The 16478-nt window shown below is 50.4% G+C and overlaps 1 protein-coding gene across 1 annotated transcript in view; it reads left to right on the top strand.

Annotated features, from left to right (window-relative positions):
• Positions 1–398: 398 nt before the first annotated feature.
• The window catches only part of LOC144721027 (cytochrome P450 2B11-like), a 95504-nt gene continuing 79424 nt past the window's right edge, over positions 399–16478 (top strand). Inside the window, exon 1 of the mRNA XM_078598317.1 lies at positions 399–582. The gene's annotated coding sequence lies outside the window, so the exon portion shown is untranslated. The remainder of the gene's footprint in view (positions 583–16478) is intronic.

Here is a 16478-nt window from a genome sequence, read left to right as displayed (position 1 = left end):
CACAGGCCCAGCTGAAACAACAGCTTTCCTCTTTGCGGTTACTTCCCTTCGTGGATCTACAATGCGCCTTTACGCTTTGTTGCCTGCGCAGCTTCAAAACAACTGCCACACTGCAGGTCACCACAGTTCTTTTTCTGCTTCTTTCATCACACACAGCTGCACTTTGGAATTCCCTCCCACCATCTCATTTCCCATGCCCTTAAATTCAAACGAGGTTAAACTTTAACCTAGTGATCTTGATAGTGATGTGTTGTTGGTCGCTTGTCATTGTATACATTTGGAATCCGTGCTCAGCAACTCTATGACAAAAAAAATTGCAGTTGGCCAATCAGAGAAGTCTTCAATGTTGACTCACATGATGTAGAATGTTATATATGAGGGAGGGGGAAACTCAGAGTTTTTTTAAAGGGATGTAAGCAGGTGAAGTTATGGGATTCCCGAAGGATATTTAGACTGGAAAGTCGCCGTTTTGCAGCATTCAAGAATCTTTATCAATACACGTTTGTCCTAACCCCGCTTTGGCGTCTGAGTAAATTTGCCAGTTTTTATTTTTAGAGGACATTTGTTTGGGCAGTGTTTAAGGTAAGTGAAATTGCCTCAACAAAATGCTACACACATTTGCCCTGCAGGTTTTATAATACAGATAGGAAAATTATAGTTGAGTTGTCACCCTTTACCGTGTGTACAACACGTGCTCACCACTGTCAATGGGTGTAGGAGGTGGGTACGAACTTACTGTGTACTGCATACCCATGTAAGTATGCATTGTATGACCTCATCCCGGCAGGCAAGGCTGCGTAGGTAGAGTCATGCAGCCCACATGCTCAGCCACCGCATCCCAAACAGCTTTTGTTCAGCCGGATAGAGGGGGCTAAACGGGCACGGCACGGGCTAGAGAAGAGATGGAATTATGTGGTACGAAAGGATATGGAGTCGAGTGGAATTGCCAATAACTGGTACCAGCGATGTCAAGATCGGCCTCAGTGGATGAGGCGAGTGAAGGATGCTACCGAGCAGTTGGAGGCAGACGCCCTCCAGCAAAGCAGAGGAGAGATGCTCACAACGAGCGAAGCACTGGGCAGTTAAAATACAGCAAGTTGGCACAATAGGGGGCATAGGTGGTGCATCACCCAGTCATTTCAGTCAGTCAACCCATGGCACCTGGGTCTCTCTTCCGTGACCTGCCAGCAGGCGTTCAACACTTCACGTGGCTTTAAAGTGCATATAGCCTGGAACAAGCGCCGTGGTGATGTGACCACCACTTAGTGGTGAATGGCGGTTGTTGTTGATGTATGTACGTAGTGGACTCCGAACTCCATGACGTTATCTCGCCAATCTCTTCTGACAGTCTTCCTATGCTTCTCTTCCCTTCTCTCAGTCTCCATTCCGCAGTTGAATTTGTGTATTTTCTCTTTGGTTCTCATGTGTAACGATTCAGAATAGTTTGGGGGGTTTATGGAGCGTGTGCTTCCCTTCGGAGAGACGTAGCACACCAGGTGGATTGATCGTTTTGCAACAATGTTATGGATGAAACTTCCATGTACACTTATAGGCAGAACTCCACAAGTATTCTGACTTGTGTGCTCTATAATGGGACGTAATAAAGAAAAAATAACCCGTTTGTACACGCAACCTAACGACTCCATCACCCCGATGCACCCACCGGCACGCCCGTTTACAGGGACTCATGGTCCTGCGTGTCCCAGGTATTAATAGTCAGCCTGAAGCAATATGCAGTGCTTTGGTGTCTTATTTAGTGTGGTGTCTCCACAGTATAGCAGTAGATAGAGCACTGGTGGCTCCCTTCGTGTCGTGTGTCCACCTTTCAGCATTAAGTAGAACACTGCTGCTTCCTTTGGTGTGGTGTCTCCCCACTGCAGCAGTAAGTAAATGCGTCCGGCTGCTGCTGTCTGCTGGCGCCACGCCCTTCTCTTTATGTTCCCCTTCTTTGTTTCCCTTTTTATAGCAGGTAAATTTTCAGAATCTGGCTTCCGCGCACCCATACTCCTAAACGTGGTACGACCGGTTGTAACTGATACAGAGGGAAACCAGGGGTGTTACCCTCAATTTTCATCTTGGTCACATCATGACCATTTCCGCTTAGTTTTTCTGCTTTAACAACAGAAACGTTGGCTCGTGTTTCCTTCCCTTCTTCATTCATCAACCTGCTCTCTGATAAAAAGTAAACGGACCACATCTGCATCCACTGGATGGCAGTGCGGCGCAGTGTCAACACTCGCGTCTCGTAGCAAGAAGGTTCTTGGGATCGATTCCCAATTCGGGTGCCTTTCAGTGTGGAGTTTGTATGTTCCCCACTTATGTTCTCCATGAGTTTCCTCTGGGTTCCCCGGTTTCCTGCCAACGGTAAAATAAACCATAATCCATAAGAGTTTTTTGGGTTAGATCACTTGAATATAAATGTGTCTTTCAACCGGCCACCACACATAAATAAAACATGCCAATTTATATGTTTGTTTACGTGACAAACCTCACTAATTGGCTGTGTCGGGTTGTGGCGGGTTTAACGACGCAATTATATTTACGCGAACTATCCCAGAAAAAAAACCTCTAATGGATTACAATGGGTCGCAAAAGCATATTACGTGTTCAACAGACATGCCAGTGCTGAAAAAATACCTGCGAATGACATCATTAAGAGATTGGTGCCAGAAAGATGTGGCCACTACTTGAAGAAAGTGGAAACAAATGACGAAATGTGCAGTGGACACCTGCGGGGCTATCTGCTCATGAATAGTGATGATGATGCGTCCTGACTTGTGGACTACCCTGTGTAGTGTGTTATTTCACTGAGTCTCACACACTGTAGTTGGAGGCAATACTTTTAATAAACACAACCCTCATAACTTGGGTTCTATAGCTATGTGTCTATCTGTTCGCTATGTGCTTGCGCGTTAGTGTAGCGAACGGGCCAGCCAGCACACACGCTGTCTGACCCATGATATCAGGCTACACTCAACCGACGAACGAGGAGCGGAGATGAAGAGACACGGGACTCCAGGCTGATCCCCACAACGGACCCCGATCCCTCTCCGGGCTCCCCTTTATTTTTTGGACCGTGGCTTCGTCACGCCCTCGGCCCTGCCCCCTACTATATGAAGGCAGGGCTCTCGGCCCCCGGTCACGTGTCCCTCCAGTACCCGGCGCTACAGTATGTGACAGTATATGTCACTACACTACCCCCCCCCCCCCCTTTATAAAAATCCAGCCGACCTGGCTATCAAACCCCAGGATTTCGAAGGGGAGAGAATAAAAATGTAAAAAACAAACTCAAGTTAGGGCAGAGTATAAAACTCCTCAATGTTCCCCACAGCCAATACGGCTGGCCGTCATTTCGTAAATGGCAAAGCATGACCCCCAATACAAAACCTGAACCAGTAACAAATAACAATGAACAAGAACAACCCACGCGGGAAAGTTCACTATCCTCCCCTACTCTTTGGTTTTTTCGGCAAAGTCACGTAGGTATAAAATAAATTAAATCACGACATTTCTGGCGCAACACAAGTGTTCGTCATCAGGTGGGACAACCACAGCAAGAAACAATTGCTGAAGTGGGCAAAAAAGCTGCTGTGACAAGAAAGCCCCACAGCATTATAGCAATGGTCAGCCACGGCGGAGGTATTAGTTTTGCCGTATTTCAGACCTGACTTGTGCTCGCGAACACGGTCCGAGATATGTCGTTATGTTTCCCCAATGTAACACCCACCACAGGTACAACTTAGTTTGTAGACTCCAGGATATTGCATGTCAGAAATTACATCCTTCACAGATGGGATTAGTCTTCTTGCTTCTTTCGGTAAGGTCACGTAGAAGGGAAGTAATAAAATAATTAAAATAAAACATAATAAAATAATTCTCACGTTTCGGCCACAATGCAAGCAGCCATCCTCAGGGGAAGACCAGGTGTGTCGGGGAGACAGCGTCTGAATGAAACACCACCACGCTTGGAGCGTATATTTAAGCTGGGTTGGAAGGGGGGAAGGGCGCCTTGACAAAATAATTTGCATATCAAGAGGAATGTAGCATATTTATGGGAAATGCAGGAATGTGATTAGTACTACTTGTGAAATGCGTAGGAGGTGGGCGGGGGGGTTTCAAAGTCATATTATGCCCGTGCATTATGCAGGATTAGCAGCATCAAAGGGAGGGGATAGGGGTAGCATTAATAAAGGGAAGGAATGTTAATAGTATGTAGCTGCAGTAACTAAACAACCACGTAAAAAACTAAAGTATAAACTACATAGTATCATCAGTATACTAAATATACTCTCCAATAAGCTGAACTACTAACAGTAAGTAATACATTACAATTCTATGTCGCAAAAACCATAATATGCTTCCAGCTAAACTTTTTTCCCTTACATCATGGGATTAGATCACGGATTTGTGTACTGTACTGAATCGGACCTGGAAAAAACAATATCGCATGAAATTCCGAGACCAAGGTACTCTGCAAACCTTCAGGTTACTATCAAATGTTTATTCATGAAGCAATCCAGATATATAAACACTAGCGGTAAGTACCAGGCGTTGCCCGGGCGAAAAGGGCAGACACACACATGGACTTACACACAGACATCGACCCACACACATAGAAACCCATCGACTTACACGCACACACACATATGGACTCACACACACAGACATCGACTTTAGAGACACACATGTAGTTACACACACAAATCGACTCACACATACATACATAGACTCAACAGCAACAGCCATTCGCCACTAAGTGGCGTTGACGTCACCACAACCCTTGTGGCAGGCTATGTGCACCTTGAGGCCACGTGATGTCTCGAACGCCCGCTGGCAGGAGGTCACTGGGTAGACCCAGGTGCCATGGGTCGACTTGACTGAGACGACTGACTGATGCACCACCTGTGCCCTCTACTGTGCTAACGTGCTGTGCTTTAGCCACCCGGCGCTCCGCTCGTTGTTCTGAGCGTCGCTCCTCCACCCTCCGTTGTTGTTGGAGGGCGACAGCCTCCAACTGGCCAGTAGCGTCCTTCACGAGGCTCCTCCACAGAGGCCGATCTTGACACCGCTGGTACCAGTCATCGACAAGTCCACTCAGCTCCACATCGTCCTGTGCCACATCACTCCATCTCTTCTCTAGCTTGTGCCGTGCCCGTTTAGCTCCCTCGATCCGGCAGAACAGCTTAACAAAAGCTGTTTAGGCATGCAGTGGCTAGGCATGTGGGCTACATGGCCCAGCCAACGCAGCCTTGCCTGCCAGAGGAGGTCTGGGACTTTGTCCAGATCTTTCAAGGATTTGTGAGCTCATCACACAATCCAGCATGGTTAAACCCGGGATCGATCGTAGGCAGGCCAGCCTAAATGTGTCTAACCGGCGAAGATGTTCCATTAGTATTCTTAGGTTTTTTCGGTAAAGTCACGTAGGTAAAAACATAAAAATTAATAAAAGTTAAATAAAATAAAAATCACGACGTTTCGGAGGCAACACAAGCTTCTGTCTTCAGGTGGAACCGTCACAGCCACGACAGCTGTATCAAGTAAATGAGAGATTGCAGGAGCTACCACTCCGTTTATATAATGGTTGGAGAGGGGGGAAGGGCCAAGTACAGCACACTTTTTATTCATATGGTAAGGTGAGGCTTAAGAGGGTGAGCCTTTGTTATGGTTTGTGACAACTAAACATGGTGAACATGGTAAACATGGTACACCTGTAATAGTAGTCTGTCAAATAAAAAATAAGATTGGTCAAATAAGTGTAGTTAAATCTTTTTTGCATGGTTAATCACATCTTTCCAATGATTACTCAGTTTGTAACCATCATCACGGTTGAAATTATGTCTGTGTTTGTATATTTGTATGGCTTCGTGTACAAACCTTTGATGGTAGCCAGAAGGTTTGCAGAGAACCTTGGTCTCGGAAAAGACAATTTCATGAGAGCCCACCGAGTTGTAGCAATGATCGGCAACGGCCGAAGAATCAGTTCTGCCGTGTTTCAGATCTGACTTGTGCTCGCGGACACGATCAGAAACATGACGTTTCGTTTCTCCAATGTAGCAATCACCACAAATGCAACTCAATTTGTAGACTCCAGGATACTGTAAGTCAGGAACGACATCCTTCACAGATGGAATCAGATCACGGATTTATGCACTGTACTGAATCGGACTTGGATCTTATGTTTGTTTAGAATTTTGGAGATCTTTTTGGTCACGCCTGCTATGCATGGTAACGTGATAGTTTTGGTCGGAGTTTCATGTGGCTGTTTCTGTGTGGTGGGAGAAACAGCTTGGCGGATAGTGCGGTCAGAGTATCCGTTCATCCTGAGGATGAACGGATACTCTGACCGCATGAGAGAATTCTCTCATCAAAACGCTATACCACAGAGCCCATGGCATTTCTGACCAACACCACCTGGCCGGTGAATTAAGACATGTACATCGGGCCCTCAGGATGAAACGTCGTGATTTTTATTTTATTTTACTTTTATTAATTTTAATGTTTTTACCTACATGACTTTACCGAAAAAACCTAAGAATATGAATCCTTGCAGTCACGAAAGCTTCAAATCTAGAATGTTCCATTAGGTGGGTGCACGTATCGCAAGAGTAGATAAGGGAGGGAATTACCGTGGCCGAGAAGACCTGGAGCTTCATGTGGAGCGAGAGACCAGGTAGCTTCCACACAGTGTAACGCAGCCGATGAAAAGATAATGGCGCTCGACTGATTTGGAGTGAGACCTCTGCTGTTAAACCGGAGCCGGTCATGAGCACACTGCCCAGGTATGGGAATCTCTGCAATCTCTCCACAACTGCCGCATCACCAATTGTGAGTTGTGGGGATGGATTGTCCGATGGTACAAAATACCCAGGCAGGTGCTTGGTTTTGATGGGGCTGATGGTAAGGCCCCATCTCTTAGTGCCAAGCTCCAGGTTCAGCAGCAGTGCCTCCAACTCCTCCTCTGAGGGAGCAGCAATCACCAGAGCATCGGCATACATAACGTGGTTGATCAATAGGGAGCCATCCCTTGACCGCACCCGGCATCAATCAGCCTCCCATTGTATCTGTACCATATGGTAATTCCTCCGGTACAGCCATTGAAGGCTTCACAAACTACGTGGTCAAAAGATATGTTAAATAATGTGGGAGCCAGAGGACATCCCTGTCGCACCCCAAGGTGTAGAGGGAATGGCTCTGATTGACGTGGGGCCGTTCACCATCATGAAGGTCCTTAAGGATCGTGAGCAAAGGGTGAGGGACTCCGAAAACATGAAGAACAACCCAGAGGCCAGGCCTACTGATGGTATCATAGGCCTTGACCAGGTCAATAAAGCACATACATTCACTCACACGCACACATGGACCTACAGACACACAAAGAAATGGACTTACACTGACTCACATGGACCTACACGCACACACATATGGACTCAAACACACACACATCGACTCACACACACATATCGACGTGCACAGCAATCCCCGATGATGGCACAGCTATCAGTATCGCAGTACTACGTATGAGTAAATAGCGTGACATGAGCATACGAAACAATAGAAATGCATTGAAGAAATAAGCAGAAATAAGTGTAAATTAAAGAGCAGCAATACGCATAGGTAAGTTGAGGAGCAGGCTACAGTATAGATTATAGACTGCCAGTACGCCGACTCAATGACATAAGTATTGCTACAATCGAAATAAAAAGCTGCCAATACGGGCAGTCGACATGAAAGGCTGGCAGTACACTGAGTGAGGAAAAGAAGCAGGTAACAGATTATAGACTGGCATACACTCATAATGGTCAACATGAAAATTAGCAGTGTAGATAATAGTGCCAATGCACTGACGTTAATTAATCAGCAGGCAGCAGGCCACATGACAGACTGGCAGTAGGTGTGCACACAAACATTATTATTATAATATCTGGCAACGTATTTGTTTCATAATAGTTAATAATGAACCTGAGTTCTTATCTGCAACACAAACATTATTGTAATTTCTGCCCACTTATTAGTTTCATAATAGTAAACAATGAAGGTGAGTTGTTATCTGCATTGTGGCCGAAGCGTCGTGAGAATTTTATCTTATTATGTTTTATTTTTATTACTTTATTATTTACCTTCTACGTGACTTTACCGAAAGAACCAAGAATATGAATCCATGCAGTCACGAAAGCTGTAAATCGAAATTTGGATGCATCATGTTGTGGAGGGGGGGGGCGAAGAGGACATCAGACTGTGGTGAAAACTCCGCAGCGTGATGTGTATATTTATTGCATGTTAAACGCGTAAAATGAAATGTCCCCCGTGAGCTGGACCGAACGTGCATCACTTGGCAGGGTCCGCCCCCCCCCAAGAAATTGTTGTCAGTTGGTACGGTCGATGTCCCGCAATAAGTAAATAATGAAAATAAGAATGCCACAAATTTGTTAATTAAACCACTTTAAAGTTTACGGGTGAGAAAACGGAATAACCTATTCCCACCGGGTTGCTTAATGCGTGCTGCCTGGCAAATTGTTTTGGTCATAAACGCCATCGTTAGAGAGCCAAATCCCTCGCAAGCACGCGCGTGGAGACTTTTATATATGAAAAAAGACTAGCGGGAAGTACCCGGTGTTGCCCGGGTGAAAATTTATTTAAAAACTTCTCTTAAAAACCTTACATATACATACACAGATCCTAAGGTATTGTGAAAGCCCGGTGGGCCGTTTGTCCATTTCTCGACCAACAAAATTATAAGAGGCTTGCAAATGTACAAAAAGTTATAGAAAGTGGGGGGTAAATAGTTGATTTAAAAGGTTTCCGAAAATTGTGGACACCCCCCCCCCTCAAAAAATATCTTTACCCCCACGTAGGTATATATACCTACACACCCTACATACAACAGAGGAGGTAGTATATATTCACTCTGTAGCTGTATCTACTGACTGTACAGTAGTATCTACTGAGCCAGTAGTAGCTACAGACTGTGTAGTAGTATTTACTGATTGTAGCAGTAACGACGGCCTACAGTAGTATCTACCGACTCTATATAGTAACAACTAACTGTATAGTAGTATCTGCTGACTCTATAGTAGTATCCACTGACTATAGTAGTCATTACTAACTCTATAGCAGTATCTACTCACTCGATAGTAGTATCTACTTACTCTAGTAGCTACTCACCATAGTAGTATGGACTGACTGTATAGGAGTATATACTGACTGTAGCAGTATTGACTGACTGTAGTGGTATATACTGACTGTTTTAGTAACTACTAACTCTATATAGCAGTATCTACCAACTCGATAGCAGTATCTACTATCACTACAGCAGTGGATACTGACTGTGGTGGTATCCTATGACTACAGCTGTGCATAATGATTGTGGTGGTACATGCTATGATTACAGCAGTGCATACTGACTGTGGTGGTACCTGTTATGATGAGAGGAGTACATACTGTGGTGGTACCTATGATGAGAGTAGTACATACTGTGGTGGTGGTACCTGCTAGGATGACAGCACGACATACCGAGTGTGGTGGTACCTGGTATGAGGACAGCAGTACATACTGTGGTGGTACCTGCTATAAGAGCAGTACATACTGTGGTGGTGGTACCTGCTCTCATGAGAGCAGTACAGACCGAGTGTGGTGGTGGTACCTGCTATGATTACAGCACTGCATACTGACTGTACTCACCACTCACCCCTCACCACTCACCCTCACCACTCACACACACCACTTACCCTCACCACACATGCTCACCATTCACCACTCACCCTCCCCACTCACCCTCACCACTCACCCTCACCACTAACCCTCACCACTCACCCTTACCACACACCCTCAACACTCACCCTCACCACTCACCACTCAGCCTCACCACTCACCACTCACCTCTCACCACTGACCACTCACCCTCGCCACTCACCACTCACCCTCACCACTCACCCTCACCACTCACCCTCACTACTCACCCTCACCACTCACCCTCACCACTCATGCTCACCATTCACCACTCACCCTCACCACTCACCACTCACCCTCACCACTCACCCTCACCACTAACCCTCACCACTCACCACTCACCCTCACCACACACCCTCAACACTCACCCTCACCACTCACCACTCAGCCTCACCACTCACCACTCACCTCTCACCACTGACCACTCACCCTCGCCACTCACCACTCACCCTAACCACTCACCCTCACCACTCACCCTTCCTACTCACCACTCAACCTCACCACTCACCCTCACCACTCACCCTCACCACTAAGCCTCACCACTCAACCTCACCACTCAGCCTCACCACTCAACCTTACCACTCACCCACACCACGCACCACTAACCCTCACCACTCACCACTCACCCTCACCACTCACCCTCACCCCTCACGACTCAGCCTCACCACTCACCCTCACCACTCACCATCACCGCTCACCCTCACAACTCACGACTCAGCCTCACCACTCACCCTCACAACTCACCCCTGACCACTGACCACTCACCCTCCCCACTCACCACTCACCCTCACCACTCACCCTTACCCTCACCACTCACCCTCACCACTCACCCTCACCACTCACCGTCACCACTCACTCTCACCATACACCCTCACCACTCACCCTCACCACACACCCTCATCACTCACACTCACCACTCACCATCACCACTAACTATCACCACTAACCCTCACCACTCACCACTCAGCCTCACCACTCACCCTCACCACTCACCCCTCACCACTGACCACTCACCCTCCCCACTCACCCTTCCTACTCACCCTTCCTACTCACCACTCACCCTCACCACTCACCCTTTCCCTCACCACTCACCCTCCACCCTCACCACTCACCACTCAACCTCACAACTCTTCCTAACCACTCACCCTCACCACTCACCCTCACCACTCACCACTCTCCCTCACCACCACTCACCCTCACCACTCACCACTCTCCCTCACCACCACTTACCACTCACCCTGACCACTCACCCTCACCACTCACCCTCACCACTCACCACTCACCCTCACCACTCACCAATCACCCTCACCACTCATGCTCACCATTCACCACTCACCCTCACCACTCACCCTCACCACTCACCATCACCATTAACCCTCACCACTCACCCTCACCACTCACCCACACCACACACCCTCACCACTCACCCTCACCACTCACCATTCACCATTCAGCTTCATCACTCACCCTCACCACTAACCACTCACCTCTCACCACTGACCACTCACACTCGCCACTCACCACTCACCCTCACCACTCACCCTCACCACTCACCCTTCCTACTCACCACTCACCCACACCACACACCACTCACCCTCACCACTCACCCTCACCACTCAGCCTCACCACTCAACCTCACCACTCACCCACACCACACACCACTCACCCTCACCACTCACCCTCACCACTAACCCTCACCACTCACCCTCACCACTCACCCTCACCACTCACCCTCACCCCTCACGACCCAGCCTCACCACTCACCCTCAACAGTCACCCCTGACCACTGACCACTCACCCTCCCCACTCACCAATCACCACTCACCACTCAATCTCACCACTCTTCCTAACCACTCACCCTCACCACTCACCCTCACCACTCACCACTCTCCCTCACCACCACTCACCCTCACCACTCACCCTCACCACTCACCCTCACCACTCACCACTCTCCATCACCACCACTTACCACTCACCCTGACCACTCACCCTCACCACTCACCCTCACCACTCACCACTCACCCTCACCACTCACCACTCACCCTCACCACTCACCATCACCATTAACCCTCACCACTCACCCTCACCACTCACCCACACCACACACCCTCACCACTCACCCTCACCACTCGCCATTCACCATTCAGCTTCATCACTCACCCTCACCACTAACCACTCACCTCTCACCACTGACCACTCACCCTCGCCACTCACCACTCACCCTCACCACTCACCCTCACCACTAACCCTTCCTACTCACCACCCAACCTCACCACTCACCCACACCACACACCACTCACCCTCACCACTCACCCTCACCACTAACCCTCACCCTCACCACTCACCCTCACCACTCACCCACACCACACACCACTCACCCTCACCACTCACCCTCACCACTAACCCTCACCCTCACCACTCACCCTCACCACTCACCCTCACCCCTCACGACTCAGCCTCACTACTCACCCTCACCACTCACCCTCACCACTCACCCTCACCCCTCACCACTCACGACTCAGCCTCACCACTCACCCTCAACACTCACCCTTGACCACTGACCACTCACCCTCCCCACTCACCACTCACCCTCACCGCTCACCCTTCCAACTCAACACTCAACCTCACCACTCACCCTCACCACTCACCCTTACCCTCACCACTCACTGTCACCACTCACCCTTACCCTCACCCTGACCACTCACCCTCACCACTCACCACTCACCCTCACCACTCACCACTCACCCTCACCACTCATGCTCACCATTCACCACTCACCCTCACCACTCACCACTCACCCTCACCACTCACCCTCACCATTAACCCTCACCACTCACCCTCACCACTCACCCACACCACACACCCTCACCACTCACCCTCACCACACCAATCACCATTCAGCTTCATCACTCACCCTCACCACTAACCACTCACCTCTCACCACTGACCACTCACCCTCGCCACTCACCACTCACCCTCACTACTCACCCGTCCTACTCACCACTCAACCTCACCACTCACCCTCACCACTCACCCTCACCCTCACCACTCAGCCTCACCACTCAACCTCACCACTCAGCCTCACCACTCAACCTCACCACTCACCCACACCACACACCACTCACCCTCACCACTCACCCTCACCACTAACCCTCACCACTCACCCTCACTACTCACCCTCACCACTCACCCTCACCCCTCACGACTCAGCCTCACCACTCACCCTCACCACTCACCACTCACCCCTGACCACTGACCACTCACCCTCCCCACTCACCACTCACCCTCACCACTCACCCTTCCTACTCAACACTCAACCTCACCACTCATCCTCACCACTCACCCTTACCCTCACCACTCACCATCACCACTCACCCTTACCCTCACCACTCAACCTCACCACTCACTCTCACCACACACCCTCACCACCCACCACTCACTCTCACCATACACCCTCATAACTCACACTCACCCCTCACCACTGACCACTCACCCTCGCCACTCACCACTCACCCTTCCTACTCACCCTTCCTACTCACCACTCACCCTCACCACTCACCCTTACCCTCACGACTCACCCTCACCACTCAGCCTCACCACTCAACCTCACCACTCACCCACACCAAACACCACTCACCCTCACCACTCACCCTCACCACTAACCCTCACCACTCACCCTCACCACTCACCCTCACCACTCACCCTCACGACTCAGCCTCACCACTCACCCTCACCACTCACCCCTGACCACTGACCACTCACCCTCCCCACTCACCACTCACCCTCACCACTCACCCTTCCTACTCAACACTCAACCTCACCACTCACCCTCACCACTCACCCTTACCCTCACCACTCACCATCACCACTCACCCTTACCCTCACCACTCAACCTCACCACTCACTCTCACCACACACCCTCACCACTCACCACTCACTCTCACCACACACCCTCATCACTCACACTCACCCCTCACCACTGACCACTCACCCTCGCCACTCACCACTCACCCTTCCTACTCACCCTTCCTACTCACCACTCACCCTCACCACTCACCCTTACCCTCACCACTCACCCTCCACCCTCACCACTCAACACTCAACCTCGCCACTCAACCTCACCACTCACCACTCTTCCTCACCACTCACTCTCATCACTCACCCTCACCACTCACTCTCACCACACACCCTCACCCCTCACCACTCACGCTCACCACTCACCCTCACCACTCACCCTCACCACTCATCCTCACCACTCATCCTCATCACTCACACTCACCACTCAACCTCACCACCACCAACTCACCCTATTCCCGTTATAAAAACTTGCTTGCATGTCGCAAAGTATACTTAACATTTCGAACAGACACACACACATTCACAAATTTAGCTTTTTTACATTTAACATACAAAACGTCAGTATGCACTGCTGTCATCATAGCAGGTACCACCACCACAGTATGTACTGCTCTCATCATAGCAGGTATCACCACCACATTGAGGGTGAGTGGTGAGAGGTGAGGGTGAGTGGTGAGAGTGAGTGGTGAGCGTGAGTGGTGATGGTGAGTGGTGAACGTGAGTAGTGAGGGTGAGTGGTGAGCGTGAGTGGGAGCATGCGTAGTGAGTGTTGAGGGTGAGTGGTGAGGGGTGAGTGGCGAGGGTGAGTGGTGAGGGTGAGTGGTGAGCGGTGAGGGTGAGTGGTGAGCGTGAGTGGTGAGGGGTGAGCGTGAGGGGTTAGCGTGAGTGGTGAGTGGTGAGGGTGAGTGGTGAGGGTGAGTGGTGATTGGTGAAGATGAATGTGAGGGTGAGTGGTGAGTGTGGTTGGTGAGGGTGAGTGTGAGTGGTGACGGGTGAGGGTGAGTGGTGAGTGGTGAGTGGTGAGGGTGAGTGGTGAGGGTGAGTGGTGAGCGGTGAGGGTGAATGGTGAGCAGTGAGTGGTGAAGGCGAGTGGTGACGGTGAGTGTGAGTGGTGAGGGTGAGCGGTGAGGATGAGTGGTGTTGGTGAGTAGTGATTGGTGAGTGGTGAGGGTGAGTGGTGAGTGAGTGGTGAGTGTGAGTAGCGAGCGGTGAGTGGTGAGTGTGAGTGGTGAGCGGTGAGTGGTGAGTGGTGAGGGTGAGTGGTGAGTGGTGAGGGTGAGGCGTGAGTTGGGAGGATGAGTGGTGAGAGTGGTGAGCGGTTAGTGGTGAGAGGTTAGGGTGAGTGGTGAGCGGTGAGCGGTGAGTGGTGAGGGTGAGTGGTGAGCGGTGAGGGTGAGTGGTGAGTGAGTGGTGAGGGTGAGTGATGAGCGGTGAGGGTGAGAGGTGAGGGTGAGTGGTGAGTGGTGAGTGGTGAGAGGTGAAAGGTGAGTGGTGAGGGTGAGTGGTGAGGGTGAGTTTTGAGGGTGTGTGAGTGGTGAGGGTGAGTCGTGGTGGTGAGGGTGAGTGGTGAAGGTGAGTGGTGGTGGTGATGGTGAGTAGTGAGAGGGAGTGGTGGTGGTGGTGAGGGTGAGTGTTGAGGGTGAGTGGTGAGGGTGAGTGGTGAGTGGTGAGAGAGTGAGTGGTGAGGGTGATTAGTGAGTAGTGAGGGTGAGTGGTGAGTGGTGAGCGTGAGTGGTGAGGGTGAGTGGTGAGGAAGAGTGGTGAGAAAGAGTGGTGAGGAAGAGTGGTGAAGAAGAGTGGTGAGTGGTGAGGGTGAGTGGTGAATGTTGAGGAAGAGTGGTGAGGAAGAGTGGTGAGGAAGAGTGGTGAGTGGTGAGTAGTGAGGGTGAGTGGTGAGGGTGAGTGGTGAGTAGTGAGGGGTGAGTGGTGAGTGTTGTGGGTGAGTGTTGAGGGTGAGTGGTGAGTGGAGAGGGTTGGTGAGGGTGAGTGGTGAGGGAGGGTAAGTGGTGAGTGGGGAGGGTGAGTGGTGAGTGGTGAGGGTGAGGCGTGAGTTGGGAGGGTGAGTGGTGAGAGTGGTGAGCAGTGAGTGGTGAGGGTGAGTGGTGAGCGGTGAGTGGTGAGTGGTGAGGGTGAGGGTGAGTGGTGAGTGTTGAGTGGTGAGGGTGAGTGTGAGTGGTGACGGGTGAGGGTGAGTGGTGAGTGGTGAGTGGTGAGGGTGAGTGGTGAGTGGTGAGCGGTGAGGGTGAATGGTGAGCGGTGAGTGGTGAAGGCGAGTGGTGACGGTGAGTGTGAGTGGTGAGGGTGAGCGGTGAGGATGAGTGGTGTTGGTGAGTAGTGATTGGTGAGTGGTGAGTGGTGAGGGTGAGTGGTGAGTGAGTGGTGAATGTGAGTGTGAGTAGCGAGCGGTGAGTGGTGAGTGTGAGTGGTGAGCGGTGAGTGGTGAGTGGTGAGGGTGAGGGTGAGTGGTGAGTGGTGAGGGTGAGGCGTGAGTTGGGAGGATGAGTGGTGAGAGTGGTGAGCGGTTAGTGGTGAGAGGTTAGGGTGAGTGGTGAGCGGTGAGTGGTGAGGGTGAGTGGTGAGCGGTGAGGGTGAGTGGTGAGTGAGTGGTGAGGGTGAGTGATGAGCGGTGAGGGTGAGAGGTGAGGGTGAGTGGTGAGTGGTGAGTGGTGAGAGGTGAAAGGTGAGTGGTGAGGGTGAGTGGTGAGGGTGAGTTTTGAGGGTGTGTGAGTGGTGAGGGTGAGTCGTGGTGGTGAGGGTGAGTGGTGAAGGTGAGTGGTGGTGGTGATGGTGAGTAGTGAGAGGGAGTGGTGGTGGTGGTGAGGGTGAGTGTTGAGGGTGAGTGGTGAGCGTGAGTGGTGAGTGGTGAGAGAGTGAGTGGTGAGGGTGATTAGTGA

This window comes from Lampetra planeri, chromosome 1 (assembly GCF_965212315.1).
Source record: "Lampetra planeri chromosome 1, kcLamPlan1.2.h2, whole genome shotgun sequence".
NCBI classification, from domain to species: domain Eukaryota; kingdom Metazoa; phylum Chordata; class Hyperoartia; order Petromyzontiformes; family Petromyzontidae; genus Lampetra; species Lampetra planeri.
The sequence above is the reverse complement of the archived record's forward strand: the minus strand, read 5'-3'. Positions and strand labels throughout refer to the sequence as shown.